The 21,741-nt window shown below is 40.8% G+C and overlaps 1 protein-coding gene and 1 long non-coding RNA gene across 5 annotated transcripts in view; both read right to left on the bottom strand.

The window, feature by feature from the left end:
- Positions 1 to 13,631, bottom strand: part of LOC121401036 — a 169,655-nt gene extending 156,024 nt beyond the window's left edge. The window contains exons 1-6 of the long non-coding RNA XR_005966060.1: positions 13,615 to 13,631; positions 9,910 to 9,942; positions 7,171 to 7,198; positions 6,153 to 6,211; positions 5,529 to 5,581; positions 4,634 to 4,744 (exon numbers count right to left, since the gene is read on the bottom strand). This is a non-coding gene — a long non-coding RNA (uncharacterized LOC121401036). The remainder of the gene's footprint in view (positions 1 to 4,633; positions 4,745 to 5,528; positions 5,582 to 6,152; positions 6,212 to 7,170; positions 7,199 to 9,909; positions 9,943 to 13,614) is intronic.
- The window catches only part of LOC121400953 (interleukin-17 receptor A-like), a 1,044,048-nt gene that overhangs the window by 247,610 nt on the left and 774,697 nt on the right, over positions 1 to 21,741 (bottom strand). The window lies entirely within an intron of this gene.

The following is a 21,741-nucleotide window of genomic DNA, read 5'->3' as shown; positions in this document are numbered from 1 at the left end:
ATTAGTAAATTCTCAAGAATAGGGCCAACCTATACCCAATAAACATTGGTAAATTCTCAAGAATAGAGACAACCTATAGCCAATAAACATCAGTAAATTCTCAAGAATAGAGCCAACCTATACCCAATAAACATTAGTAAATTCTCAAGAATAGGGCCAACCTATAGCCAATCAATATTAGCAAATTCTCAGGAATAGGCAAACGTATAGCCAATCAACATACATAGCCAATCAGAATGAAGGTTTTCGCGTGATTAGACCAATCTGTAGACAATTAGAGGCAATAAGCTTTACAGCGTGGCTTGGGGATTGATGACAATCATTAAGTCCCTGATCAGACTAATAAGGCTAATAAAATTATCAGACAGGGCAATATATTTTCCACTGGGTGCGGAATAACTTGCCGAGTCTCACGCCAGCGCCTTTCTGCTCTCCGGTAGGGATTTGTTATTTTTTTTCTTCCCAACAAGTAAACTTTTCACCTCTTTGCCTTTTCACCCTGCTGAATCTTTTCTTTTTCTCACTATTTGTGAATTTATTGCCCCTGAGATAAAGCTTGTGATTAGTTTCAGCTTGTCACTCTACTGCCGACCCGCACTAAGGTCCACTGGGTTTCAAGGGAAACAAAAAAAGATACGTTTTGAACAAACACTGAAAAGCCAAGATACAGATTCAACCCTTATTTTTCTTCTTCTTTAGCTTTCAAATGGGGGTCACTGACCCCCATCTAAAAAACAAATGCTCTGTAAGGCTACACATGTATTGTTATTGCTACTTGTTATTCCTCGTCTTTCTATTCAGGCCTCTCCTATTCATATTCCAGTCTCTTATTTAAATCTGTGCATGGACGGTAGGGTAATTGGGACCCTAGTAACCAGATGTGGCTGAAATTACTAAAAAGCTGCCAAAAAAAAGCTAAATAACTATAAATAATAATATAAATTAACAACCAATAGCAAATAGTCTCAGAATATCATTCTCAACATCATCCTAACAGTTAAACTTAAATCAAAGGCGAACAAGCCTTTAAATGAAACCTCCTTGAGTGGTACTGCTGGTCCTGACTCCTGAAACAAAATAGAACAGCCACTAAATCAGATGCAGAACACCATGTACTGGCCTTTGGCTTACAAACCCCTGTGATAAACAGTAGCCACTTGTATCTTGTTCCATTGGATTCTAATTTTAGAAATAATGAAAGAGGAAATAAATGAAATGGATTTTAGATCAGAGGGAGGGAACGGAGCTATAAATCATGGACAGGAGCGAGATCTGAACTAGGGGGAAAGCAATGTGTGTGGGACTCCATCCAAACTGGCGGTTCTGGGGGTCAGAAAGGGATTTTCTTTGTTTAATCTTAATGTGAAAATGGTGAAAAAAATAAAGATTCAGCACGTTAAAGGGTTTGTTCCCCTTTAACTTAACTGTTTGTATGATGTAGAGAGTGATATCCTGAGACAATTTGCATTTGGTTTTCTTTTTTTTATTATTTGTGTTTTTTGAGTTATTAAGCTTTTTATTCAGCAGCTCTCCGGTTTGCAGTTTCAGCCATCTGGTTGCTACGGTACAAATTCGCCTAGCAACCAACCATGCCTTGATTTGAATAGGAGACTGGAATATGAATAGGAGAAGCCTGAATAGAAAGAGGAGTAATAAAAAGTAGCAATAACAATACGTTTGTAGCCTTACAGAGCATTTATTTTAGATGGGGTCACTGACCCCCATTTGAAAGCTGGAAAGAGTCAAAAGAAAAAGGCAAATAATTTAAAATATATATATAAAAAATAATAATGTGGACCAATTGAAAAGTTACTCATCTTTCTATTCAGGCCTCTCCTATTCATATTCCAGTCTCTTATTCAAATCAGTGCATGGTTGCTAGGGTAATTTGGAGCCTGGCAACCAGATGGCTGAAATGACAAACTGGAGAGCGGCTGAATAAGAAGCTAAATAACTCAAACCCACAAATAATACAAAATTGTCTCAGAATATCCATCTCTACACCATACTAAAGTTATATCAAAAGTGAACAACCCCTTTAATTTGCCATCTTCTGACCTCTTCCAGCTTTCAAATGGGGGTCACTGACCCCATTTAAACAAATGCTCTGTAAGGCTACAAATGTATTGTACTTGCTACTTATTATTACTCATCTTTCTATTCAGGCCTCTCCTATTCATACTCCAGTCTCTTATTCAAATGAATGCATGGTTGCTAGGGGAATTTGGACCCTAGAAACCAGACTGCTGAAACTGCAAACTGGAGAACTGCTTAATAAAAAGCTAAATAAGTCAAAAAGAATTGCAAAGAATATCACTCTCTACATCATACTAAAAGTTAACGCAAAGGTGAACAGGTACTGCTGGTCCTGACTCCTGAAAAAAAATAGGAGAAGCCAGCCAATTACAATGCGGTTGACAATATAAACATTTAACAGATTATATTATAAGGTGACATCGCAAATCGAGTGTTTAACAGGAAGTAACGCCGACACTAAAGTCAAAACGCTTTCCTCGTTGTTAAAGTTCCGACACTTTTTCAACCCTCCCGTAATGCTGACTTGCAAGAAAGGCAAATCCTTTTTAAAAGTGGAGTTTTATTCCCTTAAACAGGCACTGAAGTATAAAGATAAAGCTGGTTATGAACGCAGAACGTTCGGTATTGTTGAATACTGAGAGATTTAGTTGAGCGACATTCTGCTTTATATTCCCTTTAATACTGTTACATAGGTGCAGGTTAATCCTGCCAGAGCTTTATATTCTCTCGAATGTGATTTATCTCCCTTAATGTCGCTCATTAAATATTAATTGGTTTTATCGGATCTCCGAGGTGTCGCCAGGATGCACTAAGAGCAGAGACACACGCAGCTATTTTGAGATATTAGTCGTCAAATCTTTTTTTTTCAGCCAATTAACCTCCCCGAAAAGCCTTCCCGCCAGCTAGAATCTAAATTGCTTCGGCTTTATGAAGAGATTAGTTGCTTTTTCTTCGGGCGACTAATGTCCCCAAAAAGCCTTCCCATCGGCTAGAATCTAAATCGCCGGCGGAATGGCAGTCAATTCGCTTCGGCTTTCCGAAGAGATTAGTCAACAAATTGATTTTTCTTCGGGCGACTAATCTCCTTGAAAAGCCTTTCCATCGGCTAGAATCTAAATCGCCCGCGGTTTTCGCTTCGCTTCGGCTTTCCGAAATCGCTGGCGGGATGGCACTTAATTCGCTTCAGCTTTCCAAAGAGATTAATCGACAAATCGCTTTTTCTTCGGGCGACTAAATCTACCTGAAAAGCCTTCCCATCGGCTAGAATCTAAATCGCCGGCAGGATGGCACTCAATTTGCTTTGGCTTTCCAAAATCACCGGCAGGATGGCACTTAATTCGCTTCAGTTTTCCGAAGTCGTGCAACTTCGGAAAACGATGCGTTCCGAGTGCCATCCTGCTGGTGATTTACATTCTTGCCGGCGGGAAAGCAGTTCGGAGGGATTAGTTGCCCGAAGAAGAATCGATTTGTCCATGTGCGACTAATCTCCCAAAATAGCCGCGTGTCTCTTGCCCTTAGGCGAAGCAGATGGGACACAGGAGGGTTGCAAAGAAGCTGCCAGTGGAATTCGAGAGAAATCTGCCCACACAAAGGGGAAATACTCTTCTATTATTTCCTACTAGCTACAGGAACCAAGAACGTGGATTGAGACTAGCCATGATTTACACTGATCAGGTTGGATTCTCATTGGAGGATTCCCTCGCATACTAATTAGGCAGCTGGACTTGGTATTATTGGACAATATTGCTTTAAAGGGGTTGATCATCTTTGACTTAACTGTTAGTGTGATGTAGAGAGTGATACAATTTGCAATTGGTTGTCATTTTTTATTATTTGTGGTTTTTGAGTTATTTAGCTTTTTATTCAGCAGCTGTCCAGTTTGCAATTTCAGCAATCTGGTTGCTAGGGTCCAATTTACCCTAGTAACCATTCGCTGATTTTAATAAACGATTGGATAAGGATAATGAATAAGAGAGGCCTGAATAGAAAGAGGAGTAAATAATAAAAAGTAGCAATAACAATACATTTGTAGCCTTACGGAGCATTTGTTTTTTAGGTGGGGTCAGTGACCCCCCCCCCTTCCATTTGAAAGAAAAAGACAATTTAAAAACAGAAAAAAAGATAAATAATGAAGACCAATTGAAAAGTTTATTGGTATTATTGACCACATTATAGTATCCTAAAAGTTAACTTAAAGATCAACCACCCATGTAAGAATAAAATTAGGACTTAAAGGTTAAGAAAGAAAAAGGCAAATTTGTATTTTTTTGAGTTATTTAGCTTTTTATTCAGCAGCTCTCCAGTTTGCAGTTTGAGCAATCGGGTTGCCAGGGTTCACATTACCCTAGCAACCATGCATTGATTTAAACAAGAGACTGGAATATGAATAGGAGAGGCCTGAATAGAAAGATGAGTAATAAAAAGTAGCAATAACAGGGGGGGCGTGGCTGGAGCTGAGCATGGCAGACGCGTGAACAGAGAGCTCCTGAACGTTTGGCCCGTTATTGATTCCGACAGTCTTAAATCATGGGGAAACATGGCAAACCCAAAGAACAAGGATTAGAGGAAGACAAGCGCACTAAAACAAGAGACTCACATCGCTTACTTAAGCAGTTCTTCGCTCCGTCCGAGGGAGATCAGGCTCAGCAAGGACCCAAGATGGCGCTGAGACGTGCGCGCAGCCCTGTTGATGATTCCGACAACGAATCTGTAAGTTCGGAACAGTTATCTTTAACACATTTAAAAAGTTTACCGACCAAAGCAGACTTGGCGGACATGATTGCGCAATTTAAACATACTCTTACGGAGGAAATTGGGGACCTAAGAACTGAGCTTTCTTCTCTTCATTCACGTGTCACTGACATCGACCATAGAAATGAAATGGTAGAGGCTACTGTAGAGGCACTGACTATTGCAAATTCCCACCATGTCAAAACTATCTCCACATTACAAAGGAGGTTGGACGATATTGACAATAGAGGGAGGAGAAATAACCTGCGCATCAGAGGCCTACCTGAACTCCCAGAGGGAGAAAGCCTGACTGAGACTGTGATGCAATTATACCGGCATGTCTTGGATAAGCCCTCCTCATATAATATTGATATCGAAAGAGTTCACAGCGCCCTAAAACCGAGAGGACTGGCACAGGATAAACCTAGGGACATAATATGCTGTCTCACCAGATATACAGTAAAACAGGATATCCTGCTTAAAGCCAGGAAATTTCAACCACTCACTTTCAAAGATTCGGAAATTCTGATTCTCCAAGATCTTTCCTGGAGTACCCTGCAGCAGCGCAGACTTATACAACCTTTACTGGCGAGCATTAAGGATAAGGGCCTACTCTTTCGCTGGACCTATCCTTTTGGGATACAAGTATCTAAAGATGGGAGATCTACTACGCTGACAATTCCGGAAGAACTCCCGCACTTCTGTAAATTCTGCAACATTGAGGAACCTGATTTGTCAGAATGGAAAAAGGCGGCACTCACCCCGGCTATACCGGATCTCCCAAGCAGAACAGAGTGGGAAGAAACTTTAAGTTCTAAGAACAAAAAGAAGAAAAACAAGATGTCGCCAGCGAAAAGCAGCACGTCTAATGGGTGATATATAAGTTGACTGCTTCGCATATGGGTTTGCTGGGTCCTTTTTTGAAACCTATTCTTATTAAGAATCTATCGCTATTGTTGTTGTTTCCCTATTTACACTACGTTGATATATTTTACTGTGATATTGTATGCTATTTTATCTACTTTTCCACCTGTCGGATGACGATAATGATATCCGTAGGGTATAATGTTGTACAACCCACTACGGAACATACCGTGGCAACCGGGTCAGATTGTGGGAGCTTCTGCCATTAGGCACTCCACCCCCCCAGGGGTCCTAACAGGCTAGTCCTGTTTTAAGTTAGCCGATTGGTGATTCAAGGCTATAATACCTCAATTTGAAAGTAGGCGAAATCCATCAGCTTACTGGTTTTTTTATGGCTATTTTTTTTCCTTATTTCTTGATGGTTCAATGTTTGCATGTTCAAAACGTAGTTTTTGCTGCCAGATTACCACCTATAATACCTATTGCTTGCCTAACTTTGAGAGTATATACAGAAAACTTACCTGTGTACCAATGGATGAGTTGAAAATAGTCTCCTTAAACGTCAATGGGTTGAATGTACCTGAAAAAAGAAATGCTTTAATTAGAGAAATGAATAGACAGCAAACTCATGTGTTATTATTACAGGAAACGCATTTTCTAGGCTCCGATGAACCACTTCGGAAATTCAATAATTATTCGCAATGGTTTTTTAGCAACAACCAGAGCACTAAATCTAAGGGAGTGGCTATTGGTTTTCATAAAAGTGTTGATTTCCAGTTATCAGATGTACTAATAGATGAGGAAGGCAGGTTTATTTTTGTTAAGGGCTTGCTTTTTCGAACACAATGCACGCTGGGCAGCATCTATCTGCCTAACCATAATCAGGCCGCTAGCCTTCTCAAAATTTTATCTAAAGTAGAAAAATTTGGCGAAGGAATGCTACTTATAGGGGGTGACTTAAATATGACTTTAAGCCCTTCTATTGATACGTCTAAAGGCACGTCCTCTATACCACATTCGGCTATTAACAAAGTGAGAAATTCTCTGAAACAAAGAAGATTATTAGATGTCTGGAGATGTTTACATGGTAATGAGAGAGACTACACTTTTTTCTCACATGCCCAACAAGCATACTCCAGACTTGATTATATTTTGATGTCTCAATTCCATATTGATTGGGTGTCCAGTGCTTTAATTCAAGATATGATTTGGTCTGATCATGCTGCTGTGCAAGTTAAATTGAAAATCCCGAACAAAACAAGGCCAGCCTGGAGATGGACATTGAACGAAACGTTACTAGATGACCCAGAATGCTCTAGGGAAGTTTTAGAAAACTTAATCACGTATGAAGAAGCGATATGTGCGGACCCGGCCTCGTTGGGTTCGAAGTGGCAAGCCCTAAAATGTTTAGCCAGGGGGATTTTGAACGAGGCTTAAAAAGATGAGACAGCACTCCCTTCAAATTTTGCTTGATGACATACATGAGTTGGAAACTCAACACAAACAAAGTCAATCAGATAGTGTATTGAACCGTCTTACCTTAAAGAGAGTAGAACTGCATCAACACCTAAATATTCAGACAAAAAGAATTTTAGCGAAAGTTCGACAAAAGTTTTTTGAACATGGCAATAAGACTGGTAAGTTACTTGCTAGAGCACTTAGACATAAACAGAATAATGCTCACATCAGGCAAATTAAAGATGCCAAAGGCAAGATTCTCTGGGCTCCTCGACTCATAGCAGAGGCGTGTAAAACTTATTATGAGCAACTTTATAACCTGAGGCCCTGTCTGGATAAACATAAGTCCGTACTACGGGATAACATTAATGCTTATATGAAGGCGAATGCGCTACCGACTTTCCCTGAACGACTGCTCACGACGTTAGAGGGTCCTATTCTGCAAACTGAAATAGAAGATGCAATTAAAAACTTGAAACTCAATAAAGCCCCCGGACCAGATGGCTTCACGGCCAAATTTTACAAAAAATGGGAGAAAAACATTATCCCCATTCTTCTACCTTTTTTGAATGGTATCTCTAGAGTAAACCCAGTAAGTTCAGAGTTTCTACTGGCTCACATCTCTCTAATCCCGAAGCCTGACAAAGACCACTCTTTATGCAGCAATTATAGACCAATATCCCTCTTGAATTTAGATTTAAAAATTTATACAAAAATTCTCGCACAAAGTTTGCATTGGATTCAATGGTCCGTTGGACAAAAGGTGCCATCTCTGCTCCTTTCAACGGATGCTGGGTGTTCCTCAATTATGGGTGTTCCTCAATTATTCGTAGACAAAGTAATGGCAATTTACACAACTCCGTCTGCTCAAATTAGAGTTAATGGGATTCTATCCTCGCCGTTCCATATTCAAAACGGGACAAGACAGGGGTGTCCGCTTTCGCCCCTGCTATATGTAATCTGCATGGAATATTTATTAGTGGCGATACGTAAAAATATCGATATAAGTGGTTTAACTATACATGCACTTGAACAGAAAGCAGCTGTTTTTGCAGATGATCTCTTGCTTGTTGTGTCAAAACCAATTATATCATTGCCAAATATTATCAAAGAGTTAGAGAAGTATGGACTTCTACCGAATTACAAAGTTAACATGGGAAAATCTGAAGTCCTTTCGCTTAATTTGCCGGTCCCGCTCAAACATCAGTTACAATCTGCTTTTCCGTTCAAATGGCAAGAGTCCGAGATAAAATACTTAGGGATTAAGCGGACAGTAGACCTTCACAAGTTGTTTTGACCTTAATTACATGCCTTTGTTTGAAGAAACCAAAAAAATGGTCTCAGAGTGGTCCAGGAAAAACTTTACATGGAAGGGGAAAATAAACAGTGTAAAAATGACTATTTTACCTAAATCATCTATTTATTCTCTGCATTGCCGATCCCGGTACATAGAACCTACTTTCAGCAGTTGAATAAAGTTCTCTTCTCGTCTATATGGCAGTCACCAAGAGGTCGGATCAATAGGAAATCTCTATTTACACCTAAACAGAGGGGAGGGGTAGCTATGCAAGACTTTGAAACCTATTACCAATCGGCAACGCTAACGAATCTGCTAGAGTTTGGGAAGGAGCCCTCTGATCTACAATGGCATATCTTAGGCAATTTATGGTCACAAAATCGGCTGAAAAGTTTGCCCTGGGTACGTAGAGAAATTATACCTCCAGAAATTAAGACTCATGTACTGTTAGACAATTGTTTAACAATTTGGCATAAAGTAAATGATAAATTAGCCCTTGCTCCCTATCCCTCACCTCTTACTCCTCTTCACAATAACACTGAGTTCATTCCGGGGGTACTAGATCAAGGCTACGTCAATGCTTTTAATATACGTAACCCACTATTAATGCATTGTATACCAGCTAGCGAGTGTGAGATGGCAACAATTTTTAAAAAAAGGGACGAATGGTCAGGAAGGGATAATTGGAGGATGTATCAGGTCAACCACTTCCTTCATAGCTTACATTTAGAGAACTCACAAATGAGACCCCTTACTAATTTTGAGCGAATTTATGCATTACCGATACCGTTACGTCATATGTTATCACTTCTGTACAAAATACGTATTGATGGCAAATATCCGGACTATCCGTCCTTTGCTAAGCTCTGGGAAAGGGATCTTAATGTTGAACTTACAGGGAACGAGTGGGAAAGGATATTTCTTCGAGTTAATAAATGTTCTATAAGTAACAAACTACAAGAATCGTCTTATAAGTTGCTGTCTAGATGGTATAGGACCACCGGTTATTCTCAAGAAAATGGGGCTACTAGATAGTGATGCATGCTGGAGGTGTGACATGGACACAGGGACATTGGAACACATCTGGTTAACTTGCCCCAACTTACAAACTTATTGGTCTACAGTCTCGGAGGTGTGCTCGGACATAATGGGGGAACAAATACAGGTCAATTCCTTAACGATTCTTTTGTTCCATAATTTTGCACCTATTACTTGTGGGAAAAAGGAGTTACTCTTACAACTACTCATTGCTGCTAAAGCACAAATACCTCTATTATGGAGGCGTAAAGAAATCCCAAACAAGGATAGTTGGTTCCGCATGGTAAATGATATCTACTCAATGGAGGAACTCACGGCTTACTTATCTAATTGTTATGAGTCATTTATAGCTAAATGGTTACCTTGGAAAGAATGCCTATCCAGTCTGTCGCTTGCCCTGTAGAGGACTCCTAGTGATTACAGGGGGGTGGCAACTTACATGTGGTATCACGTAGGGGCAATAGGGTGGTATTTAGGTTACTTACCTTGGGGGACACGCGAACACTCGTCTTCGAAACCTAGGATTGGACAAAAGGAGATGGAGTTAGGTTTAGAGCAAATACCTTTTAGCAGCAGAGTTGGAAGTCAGGCAGCAACAGTTTTGGAAGTTTTGTTGTGTTAAATAAACTTTGTGTGACGTATTTCGAAGATGTCTAAAGCTATGTGCACTGCGATTGTTGACATTGTACATGTATTACAAATTTGATGTATCTGTACCGCCCACTTTGTACAATGTTACATTCTTCTAATGTATGGATATGCTTTTGACTAATAAAAGTGAATACACAAAATAAAAATAAAAAATTGGCAATAACAATACATTTGTAGCCTTACAGAGTATTTATTTTTTAGATGGGGTCAGTGACCCCCGTTTGGAAGCTGGAAAAAGTCAGAGGAAGAAGGCAAATAATTAAAGAACTATAAAAAATGAATAATGAAGACCAATTGAAAAGTTCCTTAGAATTGTTCATTCTATAATATACTAAAAGTTAACTTAAAGGTGACCGACCCCTTCAATTCAGTCTCCTTGGCTGCCTGTATAGGAAAGCTGGGGAGTGGAATATGCGTCACTTCCCCTTTAAATAGAGACTGCAGACAATTTCTCGCTACACTGAGCCGCTTTATGTTCCAAAAGAAGAAAAGAAAACAAATAATTTCGATTTCCGGCAGCAGCCGATTATTAGCGGTTATAGTTACAGAGCGGCGAGATAAATCAGAAATGATGGTTCCGGCTTCAAAACGAGTCATCCGCCATCTGTTCCGCCACTCGCACTGCCTCTTCCCCCAGGGTAATTTACCGGTTGTTATTGCCCTAAAAACAAAGAGTCTCTGCAACTGTTTCTTCTGAGCGAGAGACAGGACGGAAAGATCCCGACAATTCCCACAATGCATCTGCCCAACTTGATAATGTATCTACTAATGTACAGAATACTGTGTGCACTGCTGGTTCTGACTCCTTGATACAACTTCCCAATATCCATTCATTCCTCATTCTCACTGGAGTTTACAGTTCTGTGTAACTGTCATTGTGTCTGTCCCTTTCTCTCTCTGCACTGCTGCCTCTGACTCCTGATACAACTTCCTCAATATCCATTCATTCCTCATTCTCCACTGGGTTGTATAGTTGCTGTGATAACTGACATTGTGTCTAGTCCTTTCTCTGCCACTGCTGGTCTGACTCCTGCTATACAAACTTCCCAATAGCCATTCATTTTCTCATTTCTCACTGGGTTTATAGTTCTGTGTAAACTGCATTGTGTCTGTCCCTGTTCTCTGCACTGCTGGTCTGATCCCTGATACAACTTCCCAATATCCATTCATTTCTCATTCTCACTGGGTTATATTCTGGAACGGTCATGGTAACTGTCATTGTGTCTGTCCCTTTCTCTGCACTGCTGCCTCTGACTCCTGATACAACTTCCCAATATCCATTCATTTCTCATTCTCACTGGGTTTATAGTTCTGTGTAACGGTCATTGGGGCAAATTCACTAAGATGCGAAGTTGCGCCAGGCGCAACTTCGCCAGGCGTAGTTTCGCCAGCGCTTCGCAAATTCACTAAAATCCGAAGTTGCGCACAGGGGTAGCGTAAGGTTGCGGAGTTGCGCTAGCGTTGTTTCGCTATATAAAGCGAAGTTGCGCTAGCGTAGGCTAATTTGCATACGGCGCGAAATTCAAATTTTCAATGGAGGAACACGTATCTGCACTACAAATGCCTAGAAAACCTTCAAATCATCAAATAAAATTTTTATTTTGCCCTACACATGTGCCCACTGTCTAGGTAAGTTGCCATGAGTCAGGAAAAGTAGGGGGGAAGGGGAGCCCCAAAAATTTTTCGATCTTTTTCAGCCTATCAGCCATCATGTAGAAAACACGCCAGCGTTTTTTTTTGACTTTTTTTTAAACAATCCCTATTTACTCTATTGCGCTTCGCCAGGTCTGAGGTGGCGAAGGAAGTCTAGCGTAAAAGGTTGCATTCGCTACACTGCGCAAGTTAGTGAATTTGCGTAGTTTCGTCGCTAGCGAAGATTCGCCTGGCGTAAGGTTGCGAAGTAACACTAGCGAAACTATGCCAGCGTTCGTTAGTGAATTTGCGCAGTAGCGAAAATGCCAAACGCTAGCGAATTAACGCTAGCGTTCGGCGCTTCGTGCCTTAGTGAATTTGCCCCATTGTGTCTGTCCCTTTCTCTTCTCTGCACTGCTGCCTCTGACTCCTGATACAACTTCCCAAATCCATTCAATTCCTCATTCTCACTGGGTTTTATAGTTCTGTGTAACTGTCATTGTGTCTGTCCCTTTCTCTTCTCTGCACTGCTGCCTCTGACTCCAGATACAACTTCCCAATATCCATTCATTCCTCATTCTCACTGGGTTTATAGTTCTGTGTAACGGTCATTGTGTCTGTCCCTTTCTCTTCTCTGCACTGCTGCCTCTGACTCCTGATACAACTTCCCAATATCCATTTATTCCGCATTCTCACTGAGCTTCTAGTTATTTGCAACTGTCATTATCTGTAAGTGTCTGGCTGGCCCTTTAACATCCTCTGAACTGGTGGTTCTGGCTCATGAAACATTGACCTATAACTTGAAAATTGCAGAGAATAGGTAATGAACGTAACATGGAGAATTGCTTAGAATGACAAGATATTTTTGTGTGTTTACATCCCCTTTAATCCAAACACAAACAGAAGTCTGGGATGAATTGATTCTCTGCTTTGTGCTGACCCCATAACTAGAGAAATAATGAGACTGCACAACAATAAGCAGAAGGAAAAAGTAACTGTTCTTTCTCAGAGAATAAATAACGCCGACGTACGGAGTCTGAAATCCAAATTAACTGCACTGAAAATTGAAGCTGATAAAAAAAAAAAAAGCAATCTCAGCGCATTGGGCAGAAAAGCAATGAGCGGGTATAAAGGCTTGAAACAAAGTAAATCCTATTTACTGTCCTATTTATTATTTACTCACAGTTATTGAAATGTATTGTACCCTCGGCACATCATTTCATGTATGTTTATGTAGCCTCCCCCCATATGTATAAATACAAATATACAGAGAAGGAATGTTCTGGGCACACAATAAGCTATACCCTCATACTGTACTGTCTAAGCCTCTAAGGGAATCAATATGGCACCTCCTCCCATATGTATAAATACAAATATACAGAGAAGGAATGTTTTTTCCTGTATAAAATCTCTGGACTCTTTCAAAAACGGTGCAGAATTTATCACAAGCACCAGCGCCACCTGTTTTCCGTTCCTGATGTAAGTCTACAGGTCAGATGATATAGTTGTTTGGATGTTATTGCCTAATCCAAAGGCTCTGCCCAAGGCAGCCAATGGGGGTACAGCTGTCAGGGGCCCTGTGGAAAAGGGGGAAAAGAGGGCCCTGTAAACTTAGTAGAATGGGGCCGTATGTTCTTCTTATCCTGCCAGTCCTTTAATAAATATAGTTCAGTAGTCAGCCCCATCACAGATTCCTAAACTATTGGGACCTGACAGGGGGCAGGACTTCCCAGTACCCCAATAGTCTGACCCTGGCTCAGCCAATCAACTGCCAGACTGTGACCCAATACAACGACTGACAGCAAAGAATAAAAACGTTTTCAGAATCTGCAAAGCCTCCTATTCCCCAAAATCGGCTCAACAGTTTCAGGCTTTAAAATGCACTTTTCAAACAACATAAAACTTACTCGAGTTCTTGAACTGCCGAGTGATCAGTAACTTCAGCCATGACAGAAAACAGCGGTGCGGGAACGAGGCTTCCAACTGCCCATTGAGTTTGGCGTCACTGCGATCCATGGAGTTTAATAGCCAAATCTGACTCTCAGACTACTTGATCCTTGGCAACTGGGTCAGGAGCGTCATCAAGGATATACATTGGCAGGGAGCAATTTTCTTTCATTCTGCAAAAGAAAAGAAAAAATAAAGTTTTGGTTAACTTTCCCGTTAAATGTCATATAGCTAATAAAGGAAAGAGGAGAGTAGCAGGGTTCTGTTTGCCTTTGCAGAAGGTAAGAGACAGCGACCAATGATGCAGATGATTGGATTCCAGATATGAGGAGTATCATTAAAACAACCCCCCCCCCTCTGAAAACTGCCGTTTCCATGGAAGAGCAACACAACTACTTGTCAGAAGGAAAGTGCCTCTTATCTGGGCTGATATCAAGTGTTTGCGTTTGAGGGGGGAGGACAAACATTGCAATTAACATTTTTCCCCCCATACAGGGCTGATGGTTTGGGCTTTATACAGAGACTTTATTTACTTCAGTGTCTGACCCTCCGAAGGTTGGAAACATTACCCAGACAGAAACCCCTGGGCTACTTAATTATAGGGGGCCTCCTCTCGGGAGGGGAGAATAATTATTATGGCTTATTATATATGTCTTATGGGAATGGGGCTCCAATTTAAAAAAAACAAAAAAGCGGACCCACTGATAAACAAACCCCTGATCCACCTTAACTCTGCCCACCCGGCTGAAACTTTGAACAGCCAATCACACTTCTCGGGCCCCTGCCTTTAGTATCCTGTAAACTCCCCTTGATGGTGGTCCTGCCCACGAGCCCACCAATCAGGTCAGGGAATTAGGAATTTTCCACCTAAAACAGCTTCGGGGGTATTGTGGGACCCTGATGAAGGACTCTAGAAAGAGTAGATGGCAGCTGGAATAACTAAGATCCCTGGCAAGTGGCCATATTGTTAACTGACCAATCAGGACTGTGAGGGCGCCTGGACCTAAGTTATATGGTTACGGGTGAGGGAATGGAATGAAGTGTCCCCTCCTTTCTCACTTTATTAAATCAATTACAAGGTCCCGACTAGGACCCCCCGGCTGAATTCGGTTAAGTCAAATAAATGGAGATATAATAAGTATTTCCTTATGCGCTGACATTCGGTCTGTGCAACTGTCAGCTGCTCTCAGTGTCACCTGGAAATCAGAGCGCGCCACAAAGAGCGGTGAGACTACAGATAAGTGACAGATAGCGGGAGCAGCGAGACTTGGATGAAACGCCGCCTGAGTTGGCAGCAGCATGGGGTGATCATTGCGGTTTACGCTAATTAATGGCGTCCCTCGAGACGAATCCTACGAATGTTTGAAGAACTTGCAGAGTTTCTCAGAAGGGGTGGTTCACTTTTGAGTTAACTTTTAGTATGTTATAGAATGGGCAGTTCTAAGAAACGTTTTAATTGGTCTTCATTTTTATATTTTTCTAATTATTTGTCTTTTTCTTCTGACTTTCAAATTGGGGTCACTGACCCCATCTTAAAAACAAATGCTCTGCTAAAGCTGCACATTTATTGTTATTGCTACTCTTTTACTCTCCTATTCATATTCTAGTGTCTTTTTGGTTGCTAGGGAATTTGGCCCCCTAGCAACAAGATGGCTGAAATTGCAAACTAGAGAGCTGGTGAATAAAAAGCTAAATACCTCAAAAACCACAAATAATAAAAAAAATGACAATTAAGGGGGTTTAGCAGCTCTACAGTTTGCAATTTCAGCAATCTGGTTGCTGGGTCCACATTACCCTAGGCAACCATGCATTGAGTTGCATTAACTTTTAGTATGATGAGAGAGTGATATTCTTAGTTTTAATTTTTTATTATTTGTGGTTTTTGAGTTATTTAGCTTTTTTATTCAGCAGCTCTCCAGTTTGCAATTTCAGCCATCTTGGTTGCTATGGTCCAAATTACCCTAGCAACCATGCACTGATTTGAATAAGACTGAAATAGTGAATAGGAGAGGTATGAATAGAAAGATGAGGAATAAAAAGTAGCAATAACAATACATTTGTAGCCTTACTGTGCATTTGTTTTTAGATGGGTCAGTGACCCCCCCCATTTGAAAGAAAAAGGCAAACAATTCTTATAAAACTATAAGAGATAAATAATGAGGATCAATTGAAACGTTTCTTAGTATTGACCACTTATATTATCCTTAAACTTACAGGGCAACCACCCATTTAAGATTAAAATCAGGACTTATGAAGGAAGTCGGAGCACAGGAAGGACTTTGCTCTTCTGGCCTGTGCCCTGTATAAACAGACCCCTCCCTGGTAAGCAGATGTCCATCATGTGAGGGTATTATACATATATTCACTGGAAATCGAATGATCCCCATAGAAGGAAATTAAGAAATAACAAATGTTTTTGTGATTAAACTATAGGCAAAAGTATGTTCAGCTCCAGCCCTATTCATTGCACTCACGCCCCTTTATCAGTATCAGTTTTTCTTGCTTTTAAAGGAGAGGAAAGGCTAAAATTAAGTAAGCTTTATCAGAAAGGTTTTATAAATACACCAGTAAATTCTCAAAGTAATGCTGCTCTGAATCCTCTGTCAAAAGAAACACCACATTTCTTTCCTTCTATTGTGTACTCAGGGCTTCTGTATCAGACTTCCTGTTTTCAGCTTAAACCTCCAGGGCTAGGGCTTGAGCATGCTCAGTTTGCTCCCATCTCCCTCCTCCTGTAATCTGAGCCCAGAGCTATGAGTGAGCAGGGAGAGACTCAGACAGGAAGCTAATATGGCAGCTGCTGAAATAAATATCGTAATGTAGCTTGCACTATTGCAGCTAATCTATTGGCAATAAACTGCGTAGCTTTCTTTCTCCTTTAAAAAGACACAAGTGATTTTGGACTCCTGTATCTGTTATTGTAAGTCGGAATTCTCAGCAGGGGGCCCTAAAGACGACATTAATCATCAAAATGAGGGATTGGAATAAAGCTAATTACACCACTATGTGCATTTATCCTATTACCCTTATATATGTAATATATATGTCATAAATAGGGTATTTTTATTTATATATAAATATTATATATATATATATATATATATATATATATATATTATTGTGTGGTGTGTCATAAATAGGGGATAAGTGAATCTTGAGATTGATGCTCATCTGTGGAGTTAACCCTTAAGTGGGAGGTCGATCAGTTACACGGAGGGAGGGACTAGGGTTTTATCAATGGCAGTCTCAGATATTTATTGGACAAAAAGTGACAATAATTGCTGGTTCCGGTGCACTTTTGCACCCATTGCTATAACTAGTGATCAGAAATAAGTTCCACTGAATTAGATATAGGAATGGGACCTGTTATCCAGAATGCTCGGGACCTGGGGTTTTCCTGATAACGGACCTTTCTGTAGTTTGGATCTTCATACCTTAAGAATATTAAATTAAGAAAATTGGCCTCCAATAAGGATTAATTATCTTAGTTGGGATCAAGTACAACCTATTGTTTTATTATTACACAGAAAAAGGAAATCCAATAAAACCACAAAATTTAAATGCTTTTTTTCTACTAGAAAATCATGTAAACATTAAATAAACCCAATAGGCTGGTTTTGCTTCCAATAAGGATTAATTATATCTTAGTTGGGATCAAGTACAAGCGACTGTTTAATTATTACACAGAAAAAGGAAATCCAATAAAACCATTAAAAAAAATTAAATGCGTTTTTTTCCCGCCTAGTGAAATCAGAAATTCTAGTTTGAATATTTCGGCTTGGTCGAAGGTTTTATGGACAGAAACAAGAGAACAAAATGGTTAAAAATGCACCAAAAACCAACAAAATTGCACTATTATCCCCAAAATAATATACAAAAGGTATTGCGCAGCGAATACGCTATTCAAAATGGCGATAAAATATCTTTCTATGCAAAAAAAACCAAAAACAGACGATGCGATGAGTAAAAAAAAAAGAAAAACAAATAGTGTAAGTGCGCATACGTGTACAACCGGCAGAATTGCGTGTTATGTGCGTGTGCAGGTGTGTAAATAAATGTGTATTAATTATTAATTCATTATGAGTAACAAGTGGGTGTAGCTGTATAAAACTGGACAGCTTCAGGACAAAAATGAAAATAATTCAAAAGTGCTGAAAATATAAATGAAAAGATCACTGTGTACAGCAAAGAGTTAAATTCAAGGGCAATTACCTATAACGCAGTTCCAAGAGGTCCCGCTCCAAACTGAGACGAAGAGTGTTGGGATGTTTTTATACCAATGTCACTTGTTCTTCTCTGGCTGAGACCCCGAAAAAGAATCTTCTCCTGCACCCGAAAATCCCTTCTGTGTCCTCCAATATCTTCTCTTGTCCCCAATATTCCCATCTGCAACTTTACAGCCACCTCCCCCTCACCTGCTCCACGTGCAGCTCCTGCTCCTCGGCGATGGGCGGGGCTTACTGATATCAACCAACCAGCGCCAAAAGTGAGGCTGGAACCAACATGTTGGAATCTCAGCGTTTGCTACGCAGACAGTTTGTGTATAGAACAGTTGCCGCTGGATCTTTCCTGGCCGGTAGTCCAGAGAGTAGGAGGACAAATCAGATAGGGAAGGCTCTGAGGGATAGAGGTGCAGAGAGAGAACAGGGAATGAGTGCAGGGAGTTTTCTAATTGGCGCTGATATTACGTTTCTCTCTCTCTGCCCAACTTTTTATTTTATGTAGGGACCTTTCCACCCCCTCGTATCTGAACAGTGAGAATGTATAAGGATTTATTATATCATTTCTTATTATTTATTATGTCCGTGCCCAAAGACTGGAGCATTGCTGGATGTGTAGTTTCTGGAGTTGTAGTCTGCAATTAACAACTGTTAAAGTTGCCAATGTCCTTTTTGACCCTCCCCTCAAAGCTCTCCCTCATATGCCTGCACCCCTTGTAGTACTAGACTCAACCACTCATCACTTTCTCTCATTCCCAGACGGACTATTATTCTACTGTTACGTATTAGCCAACATTCTCCTCCATACTTATACCTGCTATCCGCACGGAGTCACTACTCCCTTCCAGAGACTTAATTATCCCACTCGTTTACGTATAGGCAGCCAATCTCTCCCACGTATACCTGCGTATCCCGACAGAGTCACACTCCCTTCCCGTTAATTCTAAACAGGGGGGGCTCAGATGTATAAATCCCTGCTAGCACAAGATCCACACGCGCGCAATCGATTCTAAATAAAGGCCTACAAGACTTCGCTCTGAACAACCTCCACAACTTTGAGTCCCATGTGTTTCGTCTCCCTGCTTATGAGCCCCCTGCTTATTAGCTTCCCCCACAGATACTTAATAATATTAAATGTTTCATTCTCACTATGGCAGTAAGGATATTCCCCCTACACTATCAAGCCACAATCAGCACAGGAACAGTCCCACATAAGTGTGCTCATAGTCTGTACTTGAGAGATCCCATAAAACTATGCAGCATAGATTCCCTGTACTAATGCACGAAACTTCAGCATAACAGTTCCCTAAGTTTGCTCAGTCTGTACCAGAGAGATCCCGCTTAAAACCTATGGCAGCATCAAATCGCCCTGTACTAAGCACAATTCTACCAGTGGAACAGTCGCCCCAAGATTTGCTCATAGTCTGTTACAGAGAGATCCATTAAAACGATGGCAGCATAGGCATTCCCTGTAATAAGCACAATTCAGCAGGAACAGTCCCTAAGTTTTGCTTCATAGTCCTGTAACAGGAGAAGACTTAGCCCATAAAAACCTATGGCAGCATAGTATATTTCCCTGTACTAAGCACCAATTCAGCCAGGAAGACAGTCCCAAAGCTTTTGCTTCATAGTCTGTACAGAGAGAGCCCATAAACTATGGCAGCATACGGTATTACCGTGTTACTAAGCACAATTCACCAGGAACAGTCCCTAAGTTTGCTCAAGTCTTTTTACAGAGAGATCCCATAAAACTATGCAGCATCAATATTCCCAGTACTAAGGCACAATTGAAGCAGGAACAGTCCCCTACTGTTTGCTCCACTTAGTCGTGGTACAGAAGCGATTTATAAAACTATGGCAGCATAGGTATTCCCCTGCTTGTACATATGGCACAACTTCAACAGGGAACCAGTCCCTAAGTTTGCTCATGAGTCTGCTACAGAGAATCCCCATTAAGAGACGATCGGCAGCATAGGTATTCCCCTATAACTCAAGCACAATTCAGCAGGAACAGCCCCTAAGTTTATGCTCTCACTAGTCTGTTACGAGAGATTCCCATAAAGACTATGGCAGCATAGCGTCATTCCCCGTGTACAATGAGCACAATTCAAGCAGGAACAAGTCCCCTATAGTTTTGCTATCATAGTCTGTACAGAGAGATCCCCATAAAAACGATATCTGGCAGCATAGTATTCACCTTGTATCGAAGACACATTCAAGCTAGAACATCCCTAATTTGCTCATAGTTCTGTACAGACAAGACGATCCCATAAAACCTATGACATCATACCGCGTATTCTGTTAAGCTACAATTTTAGTAGCGAACAGATCCCTCAAGTTGTGGCTCATAGGTGCGTAGCAGAGAAGAGCCACAGTAACAACTTCTGATCGCAAGCAGGCAGTCAATATTCCCCTGCTGACTAAGCAGTAATGTCAGCAGGGAACAGTCCCCTAAGTCTGTTCATAGATCTTGTACAGAGAATTCCATAACAACGAAAGAGCGCAGCATAACAGGCTATTATTCCCCTTGTACTAACGCCACAATTCAAAGAACTGAGCGAACAGTGCCCTAAAGTTTGGCTCAAGTTATGGACATACACACAAACTATGGCAGCCTCATGATGTATCGCCCGCTGCTACTAAGGTCTATCTTACAGGAAGACACAGTCCCCTAAGTATCTGCTCTATCTTTCTATGGGAATCCCATATAACCTTTATATATTCAGCCAGCCATACCCGCGGGAGCTAAATGCACTAAGTACTCACGCCGAAGAGAAACCCAAACTCCCGCCCTACTCCTCTCGACACGTTACGTGAGCGTGGTACAGAGAGTCCGCACCTGAGCGGTAATATACCCCTTATATCTAGCCCTGCACTCTAATCCCAGGATGTCTGCCTGTGCAATATAATCTCATCGGTCAAACTACAGAACCGAAATTCCCGAGCCACTCAGCATCGAAGAAGCCCCTTACGGATCTAACCCGAGGTCAAGCTGCCTATCCCGCCTACAGAAATGAAGTATTCCATTAACTTTGGCAAGCCAGCGGGTATATAAAGGTATCCCCTCGTTAACTAAAGTCACAACAGCGTCTCTCTCTGAGTGAGAGCGAGTCCCCTATCGGCTCCCATACATGAGAGTATCCCATAAATATCTTCTCTATGCACTCTATATATTCCTTTACTAAGCACAATCTAATCTATAAACAGCCCTCTTAATAATTCCTTCATTACGTCCTTACAGAGATTGATCCCATAAAACTGTTATTCGTGCTATTCATAGTAATATAAGCGTGATCTATCCCCTATAATCTATCTATATATTATACTATTATAAATACAATAATATCGTTCTAAACCTGATTCCCTGTAAGATTGGCTCATTAGTGCTTATCAGTAGAAGAGGCCCATACATACTCACATCCCTCTCCTTGCTACTCCGGCACTATATTCGCTAAAAAAAACCCCCAATCCAACTCGTAACAAGGAGACCGATCCCATATACTATCAAAACATAGCTATATATACTCTCTCTTTGTTACTCTCAAGCATCAAATTAAGCATAGGAATCTAGTCATCGACCTCAAGCGCTTCTAATAACTGTACCAGACGTATATCTATAATATATATATCTCAAGCATCGGAAATTCCCCCGGTTTATCTATATATATATCCTCTATTTCAGCAGGAACAGTCTTCTTTGTGCCTCATAGTCTTGACAGAACGATCCCATAAAACTCTAAATCCCGTCACTCTCCTATCACTCGAGTCATCCCAAGTGTATAAGTCACAAAAACTAGTAGGATCAAGTCTCGGGCACGAACTCTATCTCATAACGACTTATATCCCCATGTCTTCATAATCTCTCAT

Source organism: Xenopus laevis, chromosome 3L, assembly GCF_017654675.1.
Source record: "Xenopus laevis strain J_2021 chromosome 3L, Xenopus_laevis_v10.1, whole genome shotgun sequence".
In the NCBI taxonomy this organism is placed as follows: domain Eukaryota; kingdom Metazoa; phylum Chordata; class Amphibia; order Anura; family Pipidae; genus Xenopus; species Xenopus laevis.
Note: the sequence above shows the minus strand (reverse complement) of the source record. Positions and strands in the feature narration are given on the sequence as shown.